Source organism: Myotis myotis, unplaced genomic scaffold (genome assembly GCF_014108235.1).
Source record: "Myotis myotis isolate mMyoMyo1 unplaced genomic scaffold, mMyoMyo1.p scaffold_m19_p_3, whole genome shotgun sequence".
In the NCBI taxonomy this organism is placed as follows: Eukaryota; Metazoa; Chordata; class Mammalia; order Chiroptera; family Vespertilionidae; genus Myotis; species Myotis myotis.
In genome coordinates, this window is record NW_023416335.1 from 30,182,526 (window position 1) to 30,209,489 (window position 26,964).

Genomic DNA, 26,964 nt, shown 5'->3' on the forward strand with positions numbered 1-26,964 from the left:
CAAATGTAATAATCTGAACAATAAAGATTTAATTAAGAAAAAATAAAAAAATAAAATATCATCATCTTGGGTCTTGCAAATTGTATTATATAAAATGTTACTTTGGTATAAAATATTTGATGCATGCCATTATTTTAATATATAATATTTTCAGTCTTGAAATGGATTGAGACAAAATTGAATTTTATATTTAGTACTTAATTTTGGCTTTATAAAGTGTGTTTTTTTTCCACTTTTCTCTGTACAGAAAATAATTGAGGAAAGAATGATAATATTTCTATTATCATTTCTAGGCTAAAAAAACAATCTAGGTTATAGTTTGTGGTTTTAAATTATTTCTATTTCTCTTCAAATCAATTTTTAAGATACAATTTCAAATGAAAGAAACTAGGCTTCTTTCAAGGACAATTTAAAACCTAGTATCAAAATAAAAAGTATACTTCTCAGAAAAGCATTCCTATGTCCAACATAAGGACCCTCCGTAGCTCAAGACTTAGTTATTGCAGTAAAACACCTTGGCTTTAGTGTCAAATCACTCCACTCTGCTGGGCAGAATTTTCAAAAATACATTTGTCTTAATACTAACCTAGAATAATGGTATAGAAAAAAAAAAAACTAGTCATAATCTCTGAGGCAATCATCAATGGGCTCCACCCTGCCCATTGAAGATATTACTAATTAGTGCCACAAACAAACCAACCAGCCTTTTACATATCTTCCATTTTAATTAATGTCTCGATGCTACTCCATTATATGGAATCTGAAACTATCATTAACTGCCTACAGCGGCCCATTATTTCTTCTAGGAGCACCCTTCTTCTAGGAATCACCTCTCCTTTCTTACTTCAGGTGGTTCTAGTGGGGTTATTAAAATTGTTGCCCAACTCAACTGCCTACAGGATTGGAAATGTGACTTAGGTTGAACCCGTCATAATGGCCAGCATAGACTGATGGGAAGTGTTGGGTTCTACTGTCATTATTGGCCATATCTACTCCTTCAGATACCCTGAGGTTCCTGATCTATCACCGTCCTTGTGATCCCATTGTGTTGGCCTGTCTTGTCTGATGTAACTCGCTGTGTTTGTTCTGCAGAGTCACAGCAGGTGAGAACCACTGCTAGAGGTCTTTTCCTCAAAATTTTTGTATGTAGACAGTGCCCCATATTTTGTGGGAGGTAGAAGGAGGGTTGATAGGTGGTACAAGGAGATCTGAGGCAGAGATAGACAAGATTGAGATCTTTGAAAGTCAAGAAATATACTGGGGCCTTTGAAAGATACAAGGACACAATGTACATACTAAACCTTACAAAGTTAGTAGCTTATTTTCAATACAGAAAATTACTGTAGATACTGGGAAAATAAAGAGAAAAAATGTTAAAACATGTTTTCATTAAATATTGATGGCAGAAAAACATATTATTTACATAATATTAAATATTATGTAAACTGATTACTATTGATGACTCATATTCATTTATCAAATATTATTGTATCATTAATGGGTCTGATGTTATTAATGTAAGTTAAGTTTCAACAACAAATAAGGTGCATTGTATGATCAGTATGTCTTTGCAGGAGAGACTCCAGACTCAGCCTAGATCTGGCAAAAGTAAGCCCTCTCCACAGGGAAGGGTACATGAAAGACCCAGAGGGCCACCACCTCTGCTCATGCCTCCACTTGGATGTCACTACCATTGATTATCTGGGGGAACAAGAATAGGCACAAAAATACCTGAAATTATAGCCATAACAACACTTAGGAACTTCTAAATTTTCAGGGGAAAATAAAAAGATTTATTAAAAGCCACTAGTATTACTTTCTGTATAGTCTTGAAATAAAATTGCTACTGCTAATGACATTAAAAATTAATAATCAAACATTCTAAAAGTGTTTTTACAGCATTGGACTCCAGACTAGATTTTTAAAATAGCATTTCTGTAATTGTCCTGTGTGTGACTTTCTCATGCAGATTTCTTGATTTCTCTCTGTGATATAATGGATGCCACAGAAAACCAATTATTAAGATATACTTTTAAAATTTCATTTATGCTTAAATCAATAGATGTAGATTTAAAACAAGATAAAAAATAGAAAATAAGCATGTTAATGTGATATACTCTAGAGAGTGTCTATAAATAGGAACTTGAGTTTCTTCAAGAATTCCTTTTTTAAAAAGCCATTTGAATTATAAAGAAACTATAAGCCTTCCATTAAAAATCATCACCTCTACTAATTAAAGAGAAAAGCCTTCTCACTGTGCTAATATAATAAAACAAGAATAAATTTTATTTTTTCAGCACATAGTTTACAATGGAAAGAAGAGAAAGAAAGAAGAAAGAAAAGAAGAAGAGAGAAGAGAGAGAGGGAGGAAGGGAGGGAGGGGGGAGGAGGAGGAAGGAAGAAGGAAGGAAGAAGGAAGGAAGGAAGAAAGGGAGGGAAGGAGGGAAGGGGGAAGGGGGAAGGAGGGAAGGAGGGAAGGAGGGAAGGAGGGAGGGAGGGTAGGGAGGAAGGGAGGGAGGGGAGGGAGAAGAAGGAAGGAAGGAAGGAAGGAAGGAAGGAAGGAAGGAAGGAAGGAAGGAAGGAAGGAAGGAAGGTATGTACATACATACCTGTATGTATATACTGGTATGTATGGATGGATATAATAAATGCTCCAATCCTTCGAGACCAGATACCTGAAAAAGAATGAGCAGAAAAAGCACAAGAACCCTGGAGATGAGAAACAGGAGACAGATATGTGCACAATGGAAGCAGTCTGAGCTATCACTGCTGAACCACACAGACATGGGGACCAGAAGCCTGTTCTGTTATCAGAATGAGCTCAGGATCTGCTCTCAAGCTAAAGCTGAGGACACAAAAATCAAGGCTGGACCCTGGTTAATGGACCTGGGATATACAAGTCTCAGAGAAAGTGGGAATACAGCAATAATCCTCTGACTAAAACTGTCTAATTGAGATTTTTAAAAATAAAACCATCTCTTGAGTGTTTCCCAATCCTGTGGCTTAATAACTAAAGCACAGTAGTTTGATATGCATATTTCTATTTATTTTGCTTACTAGTCAAATTCTCCATGCAGGTCAGTGAGTTAAGATGAAAAAAAAACAAAACACAAAACAAACAAACAAAAAAAATCTGCCTATGAATATTTTATAGTGATTTTACTCATAATCATAAAAGATTGGAGACAACCAAAATACCCACAAACTAGAAAATGGATAAACACACTGTTGTATGTCCATACAACAGGATATTACTCAACAGCAAAAGAGATCAACAAATCAGATGCATGTATCAACATGAATAAATCTCAGATGGATTATACTAAAGACAGAAGCCAATTTCTTTAAATTACTAAGCACACACTATACACTGAGAAATTGCATCCCTGGTATTTATCTCAGAGAAATGAAAGTGTATGTCCACACAAAAATCAGTAGAGAATTGTTCATAGCAGATTTGTTTCTAAGACAGAAGTGGAAACAAAAAATATCACCCAATAGGTGAATAGATAAACCATGGTACATCCATCCCATGGAATACTACTCAGTAATTAAAAGAAAGAAATAATTGTTATTCACAACAACTTGGATGGATCTCAAGAGCATTAGGCTGAGTAAAGAAGCCAGTCTCAAAGGTCACATGCTATATGGTTCCATTGATATGACATCCTGGAAAAAGCAAAGCTACAGGGACAGAAATGAGATCTGTCGTGCCCAGGACTGGTAGCTGGGGAAGGGAATAGTGAATGGGAAATGGGAACTAGGAAACTTTTTGGTGTGAGGAAATGTCCCAAATCTGGATAGTGGAGCATTTACATCATAGGCTGCACTTGTCAAAATGTATCAAACTATACACCTAAAAATAAAATTATGGAAGTAAATTATACCTCAATAAACTTGAATTAACAAAACAAACAAAATGATACTTAACACTAGAACCAATTTTTCAAATTTTTTAAGAAAGCATTAAAATAGATGTTTCAAAATACTGAGGCATATTTAATTATATGCTGCTGCAATGAACATTTTTAATAAGAGAAAAATACTTTTGGTATGATTTTTAAATTAAATTAAATTAATCACTTTTAAAAATATGAAATAAAGAGTCTTGTAAAAAAATTCCAGCCCTTGTCATTTGTTGTAAATCAGAGAAGTTAGAGAAAGAATACCCAGTGCTACCAGGTATCTGGTTAAAGTGAGGAAGAGGGGCCTGGCCAGAGTTGCTCAGTTGGTTGGGTGTCATCCCTGTGCAATGAAAAGTTGCCGGTTCAATTCCCATGCCGGGAGCCGGTCCATGCTTGCTGTTTCAAGGGACCTGGCATATATGGCATACTGTTCTTAATATGTTTGCTCACCTTCTTGGCACTATGTGTTTTAACCAAGGTCTCTAAGAAAGGTTGTTTCCCCAGGTAGGGATTTTACAGAACCTGGCTGGAGAACCTAGCGAGGGAACTTGGCTACAGAACCTGGCTGGAGAACCTGGAGAACCTGGCTGGAGAACCTAGCAAGACAACATGGATACAGAACCTGGCTGGAGATCCTAAGCAGAACTTCGCTGGAGATCCAGACCAGAACTTGGCTGGAGATCCTGGCTAGAGATCCTGGCTAGGCTGCTGATCAACTGAACGCTGTCTCCGTGTCATTCCTTCTTCGCCGACTCCGTCCACACCTTTGGGGACCCCTGGACCTGCTGGGGTTGGACCCCGGCATATGGCACCCGAACAGGGACCCCTAGGTAAGCGCCCCGCACTCGGGACGGATAGGACTCCACCGTAGGAAGAGGGTGGATAGTCTTCGCCGACTCCGTCCACACCTTTGGGAACCCCTGGAACAGGATTCCCCTAGGTAAGCCCCCCCCCCCCCATTGAGAACCCCACACTCGGGACGGATAGGACTCCACCAGGGTACTGCAGACCCCCTTATAGAGGATAAGTAGGGTAAGAAGGTGGATAGTACAGAACTTAGATTGAGAAGATGTGCCATACTGAGTCCAAAGAAAGAAGACTCTGTATTGATCTTTAGATTAAGAAGATGTGCCATACTGAGTCTAAAGAAATAAGACTCTGTATTGATCTTTTAACACATATGCTTGCTAGCAGAGGAATTAAGGTTACTCCCAGTCAGACAGAACTTTTTATACAAGAAGTATGTCCATGCTTTTCTGAGGAAGGAAAGGTAAATGTAAAGGCATGGGAGGAGGTTGGCCCAAGGAGCCTTATCCTTAACCCCACTGCAGCCTTTCCACCCCGGGAAAGTGCAGGATTGGCAAGCTCTCCCTGGGGTGATAGATCAGGACTCAGGTAATAGCGGAAAGCGCCAATCCTACTCTTAAAATGGATATAAGAGAGCATTTCGGGTTTTTCTTTTTAATGCCTGATTTTAAAAAATAAAAAAGGGGGAATTTGCCGGGAGCCGGTCCATGCTTGCTGTTTCAAGGGACCTGGCATATATGGCATACTGTTCTTAATATGTTTGCTCACCTTCTTGGCACTATGTGTTTTAACCAAGGTCTCTGAGAAAGGTTGTTTCCCCAGGTAGGGATTTTACAGAACCTGGCTGGAGAACCTAGCAAGGGAACTTGGCTACAGAACCTGGCTGGAGAACCTGGAGAACCTGGCTGGAGAACCTAGCAAGACAACATGGATACAGAAACTGGCTGGAGATCCTAAGCAGAACTTCGCTGGAGATCCAGACCAGAACTTGGCTGGAGATCCTGGCTAGAGATCCTGGCTAGGCTGCTGATCAACTGAACGCTGTCTCCGTGTCATTCCTTCTTCGCCGACTCCGTCCACACCTTTGGGGACCCCTGGACCTGCTGGGGTTGGACCCCGGCATTCCCAGTCAGGGCACATGCCAGATTGTGGGTTTAATCCCCAGTCAGGGAACATAGAGAAGGCAACCAACTGGTGTTTCTCTCTCATATAGAGATTTCTCTCTCCTCCTTCCTCCCTTTAAGCATGTCTGTGGGTGAAGATTTAAAAAAAGAAAGTGAGAAAGAGCATAATAACTCCATTCCTGCCCCAAATTCTCCATCTGCATTGCATGTCACAGATTTCTAAGAGTTTTCGCATATTGTCACTGGACTTTAGATTTCAGGATTCTGGCAACAAATATGCCCTTTTCAAAGGCAAGGACAGCACCTGCACCCACTCTGTATCCGTCAGTGGCTCAGTAAGTTTTGACTACAGAGATGGATGAATGTATTATGGATAAAGGGAGGGGGGGAGGAGAATTATTAATAGACTGATTGACTTTCACAGATACCAATGAAGGGATATTATCAGCTACATTTTTCAAATGAGGAAAAGTACCAAGTCCTAGAGAAGTTAAGTGATACACCAAAAATGAAAAACAAAACAAAACACAAGAGGAAAACCAAGATGGCGGCATAGGTAAACACCGGAGTTAGCTGCCTCAAACAACCACTTCACAAATGTAACTAAAGGACGGAACGGACATCGCCCAGAGCCACAGGAAAGCTGGCTGAGGGGAAATTCTTCAACTAGAAGGAAAGAGAACAGCATACCAGACTCAGAGGAGGCGCAGTGCGGAAAATACAAAGGTGCGGAGGTAAGCGCAGAGCAGGCTGGTAGCTGAGGGCGCGGTTGTCCTTTTCAAATGGGAGGGAGTCTCAGATTCTGAGCTCCAGTTCTGGGCGTCTCAGATTCTGAGCTCCAGTTCTGGGCGAGTCTCTAGGGACCCAGACTCAAACGGAAGAAGCGGGACTGTCTGGCATCGGTCGGAACGCAAGGGCAGCTTTCTCTCCGAGGTTTTCAGCGGTTGCTGGGACTCTGAGAGGCAGAGCCTATGGGGACGGGACTGAGAGCAGCCATAACTGCTCCCTCCACCCGCTCTGTTTGATCCCTTGCGACCCGCCCTGCCCAAGCCCTGAACAGAGCCATTTGCCAGATAGCCTCAGGCAAAGGCTAGATTAGCACCAACCTAGAGGACAGAAGTTTTCCCACTGCAGGCACAGCTGATTCTCACAGCCAGTTGGCCTGGAGGTCAAATCCCCCAGGTATTAACTACAACAATCAAGGCTTAACTACAACAAGACTGCGCACAAAGACCACTAGGGGGTGCACCAAGAAAGCATAAAAAATGCGGAGACAAAGAAACAGGACAAAACTGTCAATGGAGGATATTGAGTTCAGAACCGTACTTTTAAGGTCTCTCAAGAACTGTTTAGAAGCCGCCGATAAAGTTATTGAGATCCTCAAGAAATCTAATGAGACCCTCAATGTTGTGATAAAGAACCAACTAGAAATTAAGCATACACGGACTGAAATAACGAATATTATACAGACTCCCAACAGCAGACCAGAGGAGCGCAAGAATCAAGGCAAAAATTTGAAATGCGAAGAAGCTAAAAAAACCCAACCAGAAAAGCAAAATGAAAAAAGAATCCGAAAATACGAAGATAGTGTAAGGAGCCTCTGGGAAAGCTTCAAGCGTACCAACATCAGAATTATAGGGGTGCCAGAAGATGAGAGAGACCAAGATATTGAAAACCTATTTGAAGAAATAATGACAGAAAACTTCCCCCACCTGGTGAAAGAAATAGACTTACAAGTCCAGGAAGTGCAGAGAACCCCACACAAAAGGAATCCAAAGAGGGCCACACCAAGACACATCATAATTAAAATGCCAAGAGCAAAAGACAAAGAGAGAATCTTAAAAGCAGCAAGAGAAAGAAACTCAGTTACCTACAAGAAAATACCCATACGACTGTCAGCTGATTTCTCAACAGAAACTTTGCAGGCCAGAAGGGAGTGGGAAGAAATATTCAAAGTGATGAATGCCAAGAACCTACAACCAAGATTACTTTATCCAGCAAAGCTATCATTCAGAATTGAAGGTCAGATAAAGAGCTTCACAGATAAGGAAAAGCTAAAGGAGTTCATCACCACCAAACCAGTATTATATGAAATGCTGAAAGATATCCTTTAAGAAGAGGAAGAAGAAGAAAAAGGTAAAGATACTAATTATGAACAACAAATATGCATCTATCAATAAGTGAATCTAAGAATCAAGTGAATAAATAATCTGATGAACAGAATGAACTGGTGATTATAATAGAATCAGGGACATAGAAAGGGAATGGACTCACTATTCTTGGTGGGGAAAGGGGTTTGGGAGATGCGGGAAGAGACTGGACATAAATTGTGCACCTAGGGATGAGGACAGTGGGGGGGTAAGGGCAGAGGGTGGGGTGGGAACTGGATGGAGGGGAGCTATGGGAGGAAAAAAAGAGGGATAAATGTAATAATCTGAACAATAAAGATTTACTAAAAAAAAAAAAACCAAACACACAAAACACTAGAAAGTAGCTGAAACACCATAGGATTAGCCTGAAGGGTTCACAAGTAACAGTTGAGGCTCCCCAAATTATTGGGGAGGATGTGTCCTGCTTCCATCACCCTCACTGGCTACATTTGTAATCAGTTCACATGTGCAGATCATAGCACGCAGGGCTTTTCTGGCATATCTTAAACTGATTTTGCTGGTATGTCAGAGGTGATGTCCTTTATGGATCAGTGGTGAGATGAAAGAGAAAGATTAAGTCTTGTCTAGGAACTCATGAGAATAGAAAGGTGAAGCAACCTGAGGAAAGGGTGTGAACCAAAGCTAACTTAAAAGGGGAAGCTGTTCACAGTACAGAATAATAAACTAGAAATTTAGGAAACAATTCAACCTTTGAATGGCTTTCTCCTCTCAATAATACTCCACAGAATTGACTTTTATGTACTTAAAATATGAGGCACCAGGAGGCATATCCTTCATTAATCTCCTATTTATAGTCATCCCACTTGAAGGAGTAACTTTGTCCTTTTCTACTAACAGCCAGAATGAAGAAAAAACAGTCCATTGATTTCCACAAAACCATTCATTAATTTGAATGTCTCTCCTGCCACTCCTCGTTTGTAGATAATAAATAATTCAAGACTCTTTCACCTTTTCATATTCAGAAGACCATAAAGTTCTGCCTTTAGTTATCCTTCCCTCAACCACCTCAACCACTTCCTATGAGCCAAGCTGAACTAAACAAAACTGGGAGCAGTACTTAGAATGTACCAATAATTCATTCAGTGTCATAATTTTCACTTTGCATACCATCATCTTGCTTTACAGTATACAGGAATTTCCAATTAGTTTTTTGACCACAACTATCTGTGGAGATGATATATTTAGTGAACTGCCCACAGTGACTTCCATATAGTTTTCTGAAGCTATAACTCAATTTAAAAACCAACAGTTTACGAGTCATTTTAATGGACTTTGCAGCTCTATGATGCATTCTCCTGAGATAGGAACACATAATTCAACTGTGGTTTGGAACAGAAGTTTTCAAAGCCTGGTACAAAAGGGCGATTTTCATATAACAATCATTCTTAAAACACAATTTTATAGGTACTATTCTAGCATGAATTTACTTATGAAAATTGTTAAAAAACCAATGTTTCTTTTATGTTAAGGCTTTCTGAAACTGCACTGTCATCATTAGTATCGTTATTGTCATTTTAATTTCTCAAAAAATTGGAAATGTCAAAGATTAAAAGAAAACAGTTCCAATACATAGCTTTTAATGATGGTGAGTGTTAAGGAATAAATAGGATTGAGTTTTCAAAGATGAGGAAGTAGCTACAGTAAATCAAAAACTATGCAAGTCTTTATACTCTTAAACTTTTTTTCAGGAACACATCTCTGTCCAACAATTGATCTTTATCTCTTTTTCCTTTTATTTTTCTTTCAGCTTATTCACCACTACCTTTATTTGCTGCCACAGTCACATTTTTAATTGAATGCACTGGGGTGAGCATAACTGCCTTCCTTTACCTTTTAGAAGCCAAAGCTTGTGAGTACTCTATACTCACCATGATGGGCTCCAGTCCCTACAGTTTGAATTCCACTCCCACCTATTCATTGCCTCATCTTGGTGTCCACACCAATAAAGGATTCCTTGTCCATTGTCCCAGTGGATCCTCTCAAACATGTACCCTAATCTTGTCACATCATGCCAGCTGTTTAGCAGACCCTGCCTCTTGACACGTGATGCTAGTGTTCTTAACTAAAGACCCCTGAATTCCTTTGTGAACTCCTCTTCCTCTATTTTTCATAAGTTTCTGATCTGAGTAATCTATTTTTTGTCGTCTACTTCTTCCTGTACCATGGCTTAAACAAAACCAATGTGCCACTGTTCCCATTTCTATGTTAAATAAATATCTCCCACCTGAGCTTCAGACCTATTTATACAACTACCTACTAGGCAGCTCTCCCTGGACATCATGGAACTCAGTACAGCCAAGCCTGCCCTTCCTCTTCTGGGTCACATCTGAAGCTTAATGGTAATGCCATACACATAGTTGCTCAAGCAAAAATCTAACTGCCAGTCTTGAATAATCAGTAATCCCTTTCTTTCATCCTTCACAACTCCTAAATTTGGCCTAAAGCCTAAGGTTCCTGGTACTCACATCTCTTTCATATTGTTCCATTTTTATCTACTCTCAAGTAACTCACCAGTATGCTCTCCCCTCCGCCCAAGTGTGGACTATCACATGAGACACCCAGCTGGCCTCCTGCACTCCACTGCTACTCCCCTCCACTTGTTCTCCATGCTTTATCTTACTAATTAATGCAACTCTTTACTGCCAATTCTTTATTTTAGAGGTTTTTAATTTTTTTAGAGAGGGAGAGAAAAGCATCAATTTGTTGTTTGTTGTTCCACTTATTTGTGCATCCAGTGGTTGCTTCTTTTATGCTCCCTGACTGGGGATTGAAGCCGCAACCTTGGCTTATCTGGGAGGACACTCTAATCATCTGAGTTACCCAGCCAGGGCTTTGCTGTCCATTCTTACAGTTGAAAGATTTTAATGGATTCCAATTACTCTCAGGAAAAGTCTACACATGGTGACATGGCCTATAGGTCCTTCAGAATCTGGACATTCAGGTAGAGGAAGAAGGAGCAAGGCTTAGTTTGGACAGTCCATGTCTGCAGGGCTGATGGATATAGTGGTCTGCTTGGGCTTGACAGTATGCACCTAGAGATTTTCCTGGAATCTATGAACAATGATGTTGACAATGAAATAATTAACCTAAACAGAACATACAGAAAGAAAAAGGCAAAGCAAACCACAACTTTTTCACTGACCAGACAGTAAGTTCTATTAATTCTATCTTTAAAAAATTTCTCTCAAATCAGATCATTGCTACCACCTTGATTTGAACTGTCATCTGGCCTACTGCCTTTACTATACCTTTTACCATCTCTCCTGTCATCCATCCTTTGCAATGCTACCAGAATGACAGTTCTAAAACAGAAATCGGGTCATTTTCCTCATTCTTTAAAATCATTCAGGTAGCTCCCTCATATGATAAATAACATTAAAAAAATCATACTTGTCCAAATATTGCACATTGTTTTTCTCCCACCACATGGGTCACCTTTTGTTTGTTCTTTGAATACACCATACACACACAACAAGGTTTTATGCACATCTCTTCTCCCAGGTTCCTCACCTATGTTGATCATGAGTAAATGGCTCCTCATCCTTAAATGGCTTATCACTCACTTTGAAAAGGTTGGCCCAGCTCCTTGTACACCTTCCCCACTGTAGCACTGGGTGCCCTTCTTCTGCCTTCTCTCAGAAAAGTGACTTACAGAAATGCATCTAAAGTGTTTATTCACATTCCAATCTCCCCTCTAGATTGTGAATTTCTTGCAGAAAAGAAATCTATTTGTCCATATAAATTGAGTGCATGGCACAATGTCTGGCATGAGGGAATGATTCAAATATCTGAAAACAATGGTTGTAAAAAAGACTAAGCCATGAACCTGGAAGGGCAGAATAAGTCAAAGAGTTAATCACAAGAACACTTTTTTAGGAAAATTAAGTGGGGGTGGAGGAGGGCGGTTGACTTAACAAATTAGAGAGTCACTACCTTAAACTATGCAAATATAGGGGCGGGGCAAAAGTATCTCTACAATTGTCTATATGGAAAACAATACAATCATTAGTAAATAATAATACAAAAAAACTGTTTCATGCACTTGTAACCATAAACCAACTTTGCCAACCTGTGTATTTTGAGATAATTGTGGCACAAATAAAGACAGTTTGACATGTCAATACAATAATAGAGCAGGAGCTAAAATGTAGTCATTGGATAGTAATTGGCATTTGAAGGGCATATGTAAATAACATTTGTAAGAAGTTTAGAAGTAAAAGTAAATGGAGCTATAGAATATATGTTGGAGTAGAGAAGAACATTGAAATAAAAAGTAGTTTTACTATGAATTTGGAAAGAAATGTTATTTAAAAAGTGAATTTCTAAGAACTTAGGTTCTTTAAATTAACAATATGAAACATACTCATCCCTGCCCCAGGACCTTTGGACTTGCTGTTCCCTCTGCTTGGCTCCCTCACTTCAATTGCTCAGAGGTCACTTCTCAAGAGAGGTTATCCCTTAACAACCTATTTAAAATTGTTTCTTACCAAGTTTTGTTCTCAGATCACTCATTAGATCTTTAAACTCCTTTATTTTCTTCACATCAGTTGCTACTATTGAAAATTTTTTATCTACGTCTGCTTGTTTACTTGCTGACTCTGTCTCCATACTAGCATGGGAACTTCAAGATGGAAGGGGGCCTGGCCCGGGTTCCATTGGTTGAGCATCTTCCCATGGACCAAAAGGTCACTGGTTTAATTCCCCCTCAGGGCACATGCCTGGGTTGTGGGCTTAATCTCAGTAGGGTGTGTGCAGGAGGCAGCTGATCATTGTTTCTCTCTCATTGAAGTTTCTATCTCTTTATTCCTCTACCTTCCCCTCTCTCTAAAATTAATAAAAACTTATTTTTTTAAAATAGGAGGGGTGCCCAGCTAGTGTTGCTCAGTGGTTGAGCATCAAATGACATGGTTTGATTCCCAGTCAGGGCACCTGCATGGGTTGCAGGCTCAATCCCCAGTAAGAGGCGTGCAGGACACAGTTGATTGATGATTGTCATCATTGATGTTTCTATTTCTCTCTCCTTCTCCCTTCCTATCTCTGAAAATCAATAAAAACATATTTAGAAATTAAATAAAAAATGGGAGTGGTGTTAGCTGGCTTGATTATCCTCTTATCCTTACCCCTTAGACCAATGCTTAGAAAAGAATAGGAGCTCAATAATATTTCTTAGATTAATAAATAAAGATATGAATTAATGACACAAAAGGAAAATGAAATAAATTTAATCTATCTAGCTGATATAAGTTACCATGGCATGGTTATGTCCCTAAAGTGACACTAAGTGTAGGCCAACCATTGAAAGCATAAAGAGCTGCCTTTCATTCACCAAACAACCTACAGAAAGAGAAGGTATCACATTAGAATAACAGATGTCGGGTAAGAGCACAGGTTTGGATCCCTCCAGATATAATGACAAGCCTTTAATAATGCAATGTCAACACTGTAGCAATACACAAAGACCTATCATTGGATGGATCATCAGGACAAAAGTATCCATGACATTCATGAGTTGGTTAAAAAAATGAACTATATTAATAACACAGTCAAATGTTGAATCATATACATATACTACAAGAATTTTATCATTTTATACATATCCTTTAATTCTGTTTCTTCACAACTGTTAAGGGAGGAAGAACAGACATAGATGTAATAGATAGAGAGTGGCGTATATACCTCATTAGCACATTAATGATTTGTATCTTTTTCTTAATTGTACTAGGCGTAAGAGTCCAAGATTTATCACTAGTATGTGAGCTTTACTTATTTTCTTTTACTAACATTCAATAAAATAGTTTTAATCAAATATTAAAATATTCTTATATTTCTTATAAAATATTCATATAATTTATCAATACTGTTATAAAGATAAGTTTGGAGCAGTTGTACTATATATTAAAACTAATTTATTTAGTGGAATTATAGATACTCTTGATCTACAGATCTTATTCTAATATATTACTAAATTTAAATTGCTGGATAAATTTTTAAGTGCTAATAAGAATTTTCTTTCATTTAAGACTATTTAATTTTAGTTTACAATGGAAACATAAATATTTTAGAATATCTAGGAAAAATAATAATCAGAAGGGATTAAAGTTACTATACAGCCATAGTCACCAAAACAGTATGACTATAAACTATACAAGCAGATCAGTGTAATTAACAAAAACTAGAAATAGATGCAAGTACATTTTGGAATTTAAAATGTGAAAAAATGTGGTGTAGATATGATTGGGTCATATAGAAATAAAAAAGAGGGAAAAAGTGCCCTCATCTCATATTGCACCTTAATTTTCAAGGATTAGAATTATAAATATGAAAATAAAAGGTTAGAATAAGATGTTGAAGACTAATCATTTAGGAATAATAGCTAACCCAAAGCAATAACAAAACTAAAATCCATAAAGGAAAAAGAGACATCATTTTTATGTGAGAAAATTGGGTGCCAAAAGTACCCAAAATGAAGACAAAATAAAAAACATAAATGTGATCTTCAGCACATATCCAGAAAAATATTAATGTAAAATTGTTTTTTAAAACAATAAACAATTCATTATAAAAATGAGGACAGACATAAAGAAATAGGAATAACAAAAATGAGGGGAACCCTTAAGTGTCTATAATAATAAAAACATAATATGCTAATTAGACCAGACTTCTGGATGTCATGCTGGACGTCCTTCCTGATGAAGCCAGGGCCGGAATGAAGCCCGTGTACTGGGTCCTGGGTGCCAGAGGGAAGCCAGTGCAGGCATCCAGGGGAAGGAAGGCCTACTCTTGCACAAATTTTGTGCATTGGGCCTCTAGTTAGTAAAATGAAATTAGAGCCTTGTGAGGAACTATATTTCAACCACGGAGTTGACAACATTTGGAGATAGCATCCCAGGCTGGCAGATACAAGGATGGATGAGCATTCTCTGCTGGTGGTGGGAATCTCAAGTGCTATAGCTTCTTGGAAAAAATTTGGCAGTTACTACATAGTCAAAACTACACATGCCATCTGATTCAGCAATCCTGATTTTGTGAATCAATACTCTAGTAATATAAGCCAAATATTAAATATTAAAACAAATATGTTTTAATGCCTATCAAAAAGGGATGAGTTTATAAATTGCTTAATAAAGCTCTGAAATATTGCCTAACTATCAAAACAATAATAATTTGATATATCTTTATTGGTCAGAAAAGCTGTCCATGTTGTTACAGAAAGGAGGGAGACATCAGAGTTAAAGGTACATATTAGGGAAAATACAGATAACATTTAAAGCCACAGGAATGAATGAGGTCAACCAGGAATTTTGTAATTTCAGAGCCAGGCTCTAAGAAGGACAGAAAGCTGACAAAGAGGCATAGAAAAAGTTGCCAGCAAAACAGGAGAAAAATCCTAAAAGAGAAGGTGGTAGTCAAGTGAGAAATTAACATGAGGAAGGACTCATGTCCATAAGATTTTGCCGCATAAAGGTGGTTTTTACTTAAGTGGATTCGGTGCAATGGTGAATGGGGCAGCATTTTGAAGAATAAAAAAGGAAATGAGGGTCAGAAACCATGTATACATACAGGCAATTTTTCCAAGTTGAGATCATGAACACAAGGAAATGTAGTGGCGGCCAGAAAGAAATATGAGGTCAAGAGAGACTGTGTGAAGATGGGCATATTAAGCCATGTACTGATGCTGATGGAAATGGTGCAGTAGAAATTGGTGGTGCAGGATAAAAATTGAGAACTTAAGGAATGAGGAAATAGAGGGTAGAGTCCAGAACACATTGGCTTTGGCTACAAAGAGGAACAATTCATGGTTACACAATGAAAGTGGTCTCAGGAGCTCATATGTAGGCAGCTTTGTAGATTTAATGTTGGAAAGATACAGGAGTTATTACCAGATGAATTCTATTTTCACAGGGTAGGAGATTTAAGGGATCTCTAGGCATGAACAATCACGCCTTCTAGGCAAACGTGATAAGAGTGAGGGATAATGATGCCTATCTGAAATCAAAGTGAAATTAGTTTTTTTTCTGAAATCTTTCAGGGATTACCCCACTGCTTTGGTATAAGGACAGATGATTTGGAAAGTTGGGTTCAACCTGAGTTAAGCATCTGTCTCTTGAGTATAACAGAGGGAGATGAGGATAAGGGGATAGAATGGGTTTAATGGTTGACCATGGATCTGGTTTGGGTAGAGAGTGGGGCTAAGGGAGAGTGAAGCAATCATGGGACCATACATTGGTATTTTATGGAGCTTGCAGACTTGCTGTAGTGGAGTTTTTAAACAAATGAACAGCATGTTCAATTTGGGAAAGATCAATGAAGGCATTTTAGTGGGAGTAGCATTTATGAGCATGAGTGATGAGGGGGAAAAATAAGGTGACCTTGGTATTGTAAAATTTGTTTAATATGAAAAATAGCAACCTTTCTGGTATAATTCATCCTTAGTTAGCTGTGAATGAATTAACAGTTTTAGAATATATTCATTTAAAATAACTTTAACTTTCTACCTATTGTAAACTGCCCCAAGCTCAAATAATTAGAGAAAAATTAAACAAAGAGAAATATAGTCCAGGCATAGTTGTGGCAACACAGATTCCCAACACACATAAAGGGAATTTAACAGGGAAGCCCTCAAGTTTCTGCTCATTTGTTAAGAGTAAAGTTTCTGCTCATTTGTTAAAGGTAAAGCAGAAAGATAGTTCCAAGTTTCCACATGGCACTAAAACTATTGTGAGCCCTCAAGTGCCATTTCTCATTTCTGCTTGCACCTCTGCTGAGGCACCTGGCCAAATCCACAGGTCACTCTCCCCAGGCACAATGCAGAGATAGAATCTCACTACAGATCCATCTGAAGATACCTCTTGGCCAGAGTGATACAAGAAACATCAGCACTTTTTTATCGTAGTGTTCCTGAACTTTCCTGCTGTACCTTGCTTCTGCGATAAATTGTTCTACTCCAGTTTTTAACATGTCTACACGAGATATATGAAACATGCAGAAATAGGCCAGTTTCCAAGGATTCAGAAAGAAATGTGGGTATGATACAAATCTAAGCCATTTCTTTCTCTGAATATTATCTTTTACACATTCTAGAAAAGTTTTGTTTTTCTGAGAGTAAAAGTAAAACTTGCCCATTGTAGACAATTTTGAAAAAATAGGACAGTTTATAAAAGTAACTGGTAATTCCATGATTATAAGTATTATATATGTAATTATATTAAACATTCACCCATCATTAATTAATACATGAACATGTATATTTTCTATTTGTATATAATTAATTATAATTGATATAAGGTATCATATATTTCATAAGCCAGAGTTAACTAATGTTGGAATTTGAGTTTAGATCTTTCGGCATATGCACACTTTAACGGTAAATAATGAGTACTTCCCTAGATGACTAAAAGTTATTGCAAACATTCTTTATTGGTCTCCCAACCTTCTGCCATAGGCTCCCTTACTAGGCTTCCATTGTTGCATATTTTCACCTTTTGCTCCTGCTCTGGAATCTGACTACTCCCTTCCTGCATTGCTGCCCAGCTTGGAAGTGGAAATGGTGCAGTGATAAGCCAAGGTCATAATGCGGAAGAAAGAAAGCACATGTAAGGACTGAATGTGAAGAATGTGGGCCATTAACCCTGCCAGTGGAACAGTGCACTATAAGGGGCAAGGAAACGCATTATGGGAACATCTTATGCATCAGGAATAACGATTAAATTGTGGATTAGGATCCTCAACAATATATCCCTCTGATTCTATAAATGCCCTCAATTTCCCTTCTATATTCTATTCATCCTTGAGTATCCAGCTCAAGACTATAAAATATCCCTTAACGAGTGGCACACAATGAAACATAATTTCTGAACTTCTTTAGCACGCTGTACCATTCCGCCTGAGAAGTTAGCATTCAACAACATTCATGGGGCGGGTTTTTTTTTTTTTTCCATTTTATATATATTGCCAAACACAGAGCTTAGAACATAGGTCTTCAGCAAGTAGTTGGTAGTTACTTTGATAAATTCATGAGGAACATTTTTCCCACATATTTGGAACATCTCACTATTGACTCATTTTAGATTTCATCTGGATTGTAAGAATTATCTCAAATGCTTCCATTGACCAGACATCACCACTTCCTTTAATTTTCTGAATTCCAATTATTCAGCTGAAACAAAAATAATATAAGGCAGAAAAGGGCAACCCACTGTTAATTTTGATGACCAAATGTACCCTGACTCTCCCAAGTTCGTGTCACTGTGTCCCCTTGTGCTTCTGCCCATGTTCCATGGCTGCCTCCCGCCAGATGTGTTCTGTCTGCTGAGAGCACAGGCGCCTGTAGAAATGGTGCAGAGGTTTCGGGATTTCCTCTGCAGAGGCACAGAGAGGAGAAATAATGACATTCTGCTGGTGCAGTAAAACAAGAGGGGCAATGCAAACCCAGCCAGGAACACTGTCTTATATATATTTCAGCAAGATAATAACCCCAATATTTCAGGGGTTAAAACAAAAGACTATCCTCATAATTTCTAAATATGCTGCATGGGACCAATTTTTATTAATTAAAAAGCTAATTTTCAAACTTATGAGCTGATCAGTGAATTCTTTTTGAGTTCAAAGTGTTCTGCAAGACAAAAACATGCCTCTTTGGATTGTGCTGAAGAGTGAGCCATTTTTATTTTTATTAATCAGAGTTTTAATAGCTATATACATCCCCCACAAAAGACAAGTGGAAGGTAAGTATTTTATCCTTCTCAGTTATCATTATTTTTCAGTATCCTTTAGTGTAAAACTCAAGATCCTTTCAGAACATGTGTTCCCTTAATGATGTTACTTAAATGTAACATTGTAATGTCCTTTGCCAACAAAACCCTCATCCTAAGAGGAAACCATTTTCTACAAATGTCATGTGTAACTTTAAGATGACATAAATGTACAGAAGTTTTCAGAAGTGCTACTGGAGAAAAATGTATATCTAGAAAGCCATTCTTGCTATAATACACCTCCCTCTTCATTATTACCACCAAGAGAAGACTTAAATGCTGCTTTTATCTAGCTCAGAAAATCCTGTTAAAATTCAGGCACTGAAAAAACCCTTCATGGACCCATCGGAAAAGCCAGTAACAAACTATATTTCACCCTCCTAGCATCCGTGTATAGCATTTGGTACAGTACAGATGTCATTCGAGTCCCTGAGCACTGCAAGGTGAATGGTACAAGGACAAAACTTTACAGTCAAGGATAATCCTAACGATCAAGCTTACATGTTGAGCACTGGATTTAGGCATTAAGCAGTAAAACTTGAGAGTAAAATGATAACTGAATGTCCTCGGCCATACATGAATAAACTAAGTTTTGATGCAAATACTTTATTAATATATGCTGATCCCCAGAAATATTCTTATAAAATTCCTTTTTATGGATTGCTTATTTTTTTTAATAAAAAAAGGAATGTATATATCTTTTTCTATAAAAAGCTAAAGTTTTAAAGATTTTTATACTGCCAGCATTTGGCTCACACTGGAATTATTTCAGAACCTGAAATTAAGAGGAAACGCATTTAGCATGTAAAACATCTTTCAAAGTCACTGTTCTATGTCATTCACCCAGATGTGGCATACTAGAAGGCCTGCCTTAATTTTAGCACCTGCATAAAATAATATTTCAAGAAAACAGCCACATGAGCAAAATATCAAGCTTACTTACAGCACTTGATAAAATGATAGTGAGACATCGTTCCATCTCAGAGAAAAATCTTGCTATGGGTTCCAGCATTCTCTTCTGCTACAACTGTTGATCCCAGGAGATGCATTATTTAGAGCCCTGACTCAGGTAACAGTTTACCTCAGGATGCATTATTGAACAGGAGCTGTGTTCCATGATCATGCAAAAAGCTTCAAACTCATTCTCATTCAGCAGCCAGAGTTAAGAACACGCCTCTCTGTGGGTCTGGAGCCACCACCGCTGCACGTGCTATTGTAGTGTCCTTGATTGACAGGGCTCCTAGCGCCACAATCCCGGGAATAGTCCATTCTAATTGGTGCTCACATGCAGCCACATCCTGCCAGCACGGAGGTGTGCTGCAGTGCGGCTCTCCCGTTCCTGCCTGTTAATGGCTTTTCAATAGCTTTCAAATGGCAGCAAACTAGATGATGAGTGGGCTGGAGGGAAGAAACTAAGGGAGGATCCTAAATCTCATTTGTGCACGTTGTCCAGGAGCCAAATGTGACCAGATTCTTAGCTACTGGCAGAGCCAATTATTTTTAGTTGCCACCAGTTGCTGTGTATGAATAGGAGATGGATATCGGGATCTCAAAATAACCGTCTTAGAATCAGGGGTCCTTTGATCTGTCTCTAGTAATGAAGAAATCACATTGTATTTCACAACACATCTTTTGTGTTTTCTATGCAGAATGTAAAACTGAAACAGTCCACCAAAAGCTTTTAGTTTGCATAGCTTTACACATTTAGGATTCCGCTACCTCTGCAGACTGCAATGAATTTCACTGTACAACCATGTAAGTTTGACCAAATTGTAATCAGAAATCAATAAATATATGGTCTTCAAGAGTTAGTGCAGTAAAAATAAATAGCATACTCATAATGCAATAACTATGTTAGCCAAAGGAAAGGGTCACATTTAAGTCACTTGCAAATGCAAATTTTTTCCCCCCCACAAATTGATAGGTTTTGATTATCTCTGAAAATGAGTTCACATAGTCTAACATTTGAGGGCATTGCAAAGGCAGACATGAACTGCATGGTAAGCGTGCACATTGTACTATGGGAGAAGCCTAGGTTTTGGATTACCTTACTAAGCAAAACTCAGAGTACTGCCCTTATTAAACATGAAGATTATAAATTTCAATCTATGCAACAAAGGGTCATGACTTAAGTTATCCCTAAGAAATCATTCTAACTGTGTTAGTAGCATGATGCATACAAGTTCAAGATTTGGATCAGAATGGCTTGAGTTCAAATCCAGATTCTACCACTTAACAGCATAACGACTCGGAAAGTTATTTAATCTATTAGTCTCAGTTTTCTCAACTGCACAATGGAAGTACAATTCCTAACCCCTATCCTAAACATTAGAAAGATGCATATAAAAATTCTAACTTATATTTTTGGTATTCAATAAGTTGCCATTAACATTAATAAGGAAAAATTATTAGCTATATATTGAATGACTGCAATGAACACTTTAACTTGTTTTGTCAAGAAATAGAATAAGGATTTTCAGGCTTCATCAGTAACAAAATATTCCTCATTTACTCATTCTTTCCACAATAAATTATTGAGAGTAACTATTTTAAATGCTTTCCAGGTATAAAAGTATATCAAAACCATAGCCTTTATATACAAGCATGTACATTCTATTATTTAAGATTTTTGTGTGTTTTGAAATGTTATCTAATAAACTGTAAGATACAACTATTTATGTCTGTCATCCAGAAAACAAGGTTCTCCTTTTATCTCAATATAAGTCCTTCATATACGCATACAGTAATTATGAGTTTATGTGAATGTCGTCCCGTGTCTCTTTAAAGAAGGTACTATCCAGCTAGATATCCCTCCTCTTAACACACATGTATGTTGTCTACATGCCTTTCTTAAATACATGAATTTCTTAGTTTTCTGCAAATTGCATGCTGCTACATACTCAATAAACATCTTTAAGACAAATGAGTTCTATGACATCATATACTCTTTGAAATGAAAAAAGAAAATACATGAGACACAGAGAAGCATGGTGTCTGCTTAGCCAAAAAAAAAAAAAAAAAAAAAGTTACTGCAAATATGATTGATTTGCACCCTAAAAATGTTATTTAAGAGTTAAACCCTGCTCTTGTGAGAACTTTGAGCAAAGTCACTGGGATTAATAACCACTCCCCAAATTCCAGGGGCTCATTACCAAATGTGTTTATTATTCATTTAGTCATTTATTCTGTAAATAGTTGACAAGTCATTGTTTTTACTACTTGACATACATTGAGAAGGATGCTTTCATTCCTGCCCGCAAACTGCTGACAGTCTGGTGAAATATATATAATCAATCAAGCCAGCACAATAAAATGTGCTAGAAATTACAAGATGGGAAACAAAGACCTCTAAAACAACTGATAGGAACTAAAAGAAGCTATTCTTAGCATTATGAAAGTACTTAGAATCAAATTCTATTTGGTACAAAACTGTATATACATATAATTCCCTAGATTAAGAAGTTCTCTCATCTTTTTGCTCTAAAAACCACGTATTCATGCTGAAAACATTAGTAAAGCTATTTTTAACCACATAAAAATAATCTTTATATTTTTCATCATTAGCAAACAAAAATTAGTTTAAAATGCAGGCATTAATATAGGTGGAAAACAATTTTGGCTCTATTAACTTCATTCCCTTTATAAAGTTTAAAAATAATGGTAACTTAAAATAGATTAAAATTTATTGATCTATACATATCTCTACAAAACTCAACTCAGTGTTTGAACATAACACTGATAATTCCAAGGGTTTTTAAATCTGACATTTTAAATACAAAATCAGAGACAGTAATGATGGTAACAATGAAAAACCCAGATTGCATTACATATGCTGTTAGTAATTTATGTATTTTGCAGAACATGATCAAGTAGAAAATGAAATCATGCATTTGGAAAAAGGGATTGGTTTCATTTGTTTGCTTTGTGTTTTGTTTGTTTGTATCCTCATCCAAGGACATACTTAGCAAGAGGAAGGAAGGAAGAGAGAGAAAGAGAGAGAGAGAGAGAGAGAGAGAGAGAGAGAGAGAGAGAGAGAGAGAGAGACACCCTATCAGTTGCATTCCATACATACTCCGACTAGGGATGGAACCTGCAATCCAGATATGTGCCCTGACTAGGAATCAAACCAGCAACTTTTGGTGCACAGGACAATGCCCAACCAACTGAGCCACCCTGGTCAGGTGAAGAATTTTGTTTTTTTTAACTGCTACAAAACTCACACACTAATAAGGCGCAAGTATTTTATTATCTTTCAGTATTATTACAATGAAAAATTTTCTCATTGAATGTCACACAGAATATTTCAAAAGCAATTTGTAATAATAAAGAAATTCCTTTTTCTCTTTTATAAACCAAACAGCTGCTCACTATTCACAGTATTTCTGATAAAAACGTGATTTTTTTCTTTTAAAGGTTAGTATCATGAAACACCAGATTTCTTCAAATCAAGCTAAATATTTTCCCAGTCAAAAAAAATATGAAACTAAAATGAATCTAGTGACAGGAAAGCGTTTAAGAATTACACACTTGTTTATTATTAAATATATTTTAAAATGAGATGTGTAATACATAGCTTCAAAATAGTTTTTCTAATGAAAGTTCACAGATGAGATATTACTCCATTTTGACCCCTATTAGAGAAATCTATTATTTATGTAAGTTTTTCATAAATAATTCCTAAATCTAATAGTTCTGCATTTTTCATACTTTATTAAATGATGGAATTAAAACTCAAGTTTACAAATCTCTAGTTAAGGTGGAGTGCCTATACACAGATTACTTATATAAAAACTCCAAAGGAGGCTGTAAATCACATGCACAAGTTGTTTATAAAACTAAGTTAAACTCTATGATACAAGCCTCTTTGCCTCTGCTCTGGGAATAGGTTAGGGTTTATGAATATTAGACTTTGATGAAACAATCACACACAGGGACCCACACAAAATGGATGGGAATTAAATCCATCGTGTCATCTGTCACAGATACTGACTGCTTTGGGGTGGATGGAGTCAAGACTTTCTCCTTGGAGCAATACTCTGGTTTAATAATTTAAGGCCCTATAAGGCTTAAGGGGTCTTTTTCTGAAGGCTGAGAGAAGGAAAGACATGAATGGTCAAGAGGAAAAAGGCATAAATAAACTCAATTCTTCTTAGAAAATCAGTCTTACTGGTCATCCCTCAGGGAGCCTCAGGACCAGGATCAAGCCTGCCTTGCCTGACTGATCAGGTCCCTGCCTTTCAGGTCCACTGTCTGCCAACTATTGGGGCTGATCTTGAGTTCAGCTAGTGTATTAAACCACTGGCTGACAGATTCAGGACTCCTCACCTTCAGACAGCCTCACAAGTCTCCTACCAAAACAAGTAGTCCTTTAACTTAGTTGTAGGCAATTGTGAGGTAAACAGAGAAGAAAACTAAAATATAGATCAGCATTGCTAAAAAAAAAACAAAACAAAACAAAAAAAAACAAAAACAAACAAGAGACTGATCTCTGTGTCAGCAGAGCAGTGAGGATGCTAACCAGGCTAAATGGAAATATATACAATAAGGGCTGGAAATTACTCATCAGCATTTTTACTCACATTTTCATAGAACAGTAATGTAAAGTTTAAAAAGAATACAGTTTTAAAGTTGCTCCCCCCCCAAAAAAGATAGGAAATTGCTCTTTATATAATGCAGCGTAGCATACATGAATACATATCTACAGACACACACACACACACACACACACACACACACACACACACTATGGAATGCTCTAATTGTCATCTGGTTACCCACATTCACTTTATGATTTTCTTCTCCCTAATCAAAATGAAATGGTTTTACTTCTGAGTATCAATTAAATTAAGTATCTAGGAAAGGAAATTTGCAAAACATTTGTAAATTTATTCATTTAAAAGTTAACACTATGAAATATCTCCAGCATATGTGTTAGAACTCTCCAGGATGACTTGCCCACTTGCATATATTGTTTTACCTTCCCAAAGTTGGAGTTTGAACAAGAGTTTGCATATTTTTACTATAAATAAAAAAATGGGCAGTATTAGTTTATGTTTGTATGACTGTACCTTGGTTTGTGTGCATGTGTGCAATATGATGTATGTATGCAAACCATAAAGTAAGTATGGTCTTGCAGGGGTTCATGTCCCAGCATCAAGAAGGGTTCAGGAATCTGGAAAAGGGGCTGCGCGTAGATGACATAGAAATCCAGAGACTAATAGAGTCTGGAGATGAGATATAATTTTGAAAGGCATTGGGGGTCAGAGGACCTTCAGCTAAAGAAACTGAAGAGTCCCTCCTTGTCTAGGACCCTTGCTTTTATTAACACAATTTGTCCTAAGGCAAGATGGAGATAATACACTTCAAAGGGTAAGGTTTCAAAGGGTACAGAGTCCATTGTCAGAATGGGGAATAGCCTACGGCTGTTCAGGTGTTTGGCCAGTAGGAGGCAATAACATGTACATTAAGATGCCCTTTAACTGTCTGGCAGTCACAATCAGTTTCCTATTAAGGTTTGGGGAAATGCCTTTAGCCATTCCCAACAGGTGACTACATGTGTGACTCAACCCTGTTGAGTCCCCAAGTCTCATCAACCTTTTGATGAAGCTCTTGAAATTATGACATGCTGGAATTGGTCTATGGCATGGTCTGTCTTGTTCTTAAATCCATTTGAGATAGTTAACAGCTTTATACAAGTAGTGGTATAATCAAATAATGAACTTTTATTGACTAGAAGATTACTATAGAGATCAGTGATGACCAAAGAGAGTTGAGAAATAAAGCTCAAATTTGTGTGCAGATCTATACACATCTGCCTCCTAAAAGACAGTATCTGGAGTACTTTGATGACCTGAAAGATAATCTCTATTTTCCTAAAAAGAATGAAAGGAATTTTGAGGTAGTTACATTTGGAGCCTCTCCTTTATCCTTTCCCAATTGATATGGTCCTTTAAAATATGTCCTTTTAGTTGAACCATGTCCTTATCTATAACTTAACAGTCCATGCACTTAACTACAAATAAACTATTTATTCAATTTCTATGTATTATTCTATATTCATTTGGAGCCCATTTAACCTACAAACTCTTCTCAACTTAGGGATAGTGATATAGCTCTGGAGAGATTTAGAGAATTCCTACCCCAGACTCATTTATATTTCAGAGTGATGAAGCTGCAACTTTCTCCTCCCTTCTATGATGATGATTTGTTAACATTATGTTCATTCTATCTCTCTCTCCCTCCCCTTCTCTCTCTCTCATGAAGAGATAAGATATTTGAATGCCAGGGAGGACGGTGATTTGAAACTTATGAATATCTCTCTGATTGCAGCATGTCATTGGAACAGGAAACCGTAAGAGTGATGGTGTAGTTGGGAAGCTGCAGGGGAATACAGGGCAAGAGCAAAGGCACTGATAAGTAAGGAGAGCAGAGAACATGTCCTTTGCCAACTAAAATATAGGTTCCTCCAAAGCCTATGTGCAAATTCTCTCCATTTCTGTTTCCTTCCTTAAAAGCTCCTCTCTTCAGACCTCTCACTCAGCCCTTTCCCCAGTGTCCTCTGATGTGCTATTTCTTTCATGTATCTCATGTTATCAAGCCTAGAAAGTATCTCTTCTCTAGAAGCCCAAGTTCCAAAAGTTCCAGACATGGAATTGGCGCCAGAAGAATGAGTTGGGGATGCCAGAAGTCACTTGAACTAATCCTCCCTAGTATTTGTCAGCACTTCTTCCTCTCTTCTTCAGTGTGGTTTCAATCTCAACATCAGAACAGTCCCAAAATACAGGTAGTCAAAAATACATATATGTGCCGTTATTCCCTGTAGCACTCCAGAATAAATATTCACATTACTTGAAAAAAATTTAAAACCTGCAAATAAACTTATAAGTGAACAGTTCTAGGAAGTGACTTCAGATTTTTCTTAAGGCTTGATTTTATACAGCAAACAATAAAAAAGTACTTGTGTGACAAGGGTAATTCTAATCATCAAGGGTAATTCTAATCACTTTAGAGGTATCAAGTCATTGATTCCTCGTGATAGACCTATACAGTAAGCAGTATTTTTTTTTAACAAAGGAAGAAACTGGGGCGCAAAGACTAAGCACGGTGTCCAAGATTTCCCAGCCACGAAAGCACGTGACTCACCAGGACTCTCAGGCCACAGCATGCACCATCCCCTTAATCACTGGCACATCACCTCCTGCTCAGT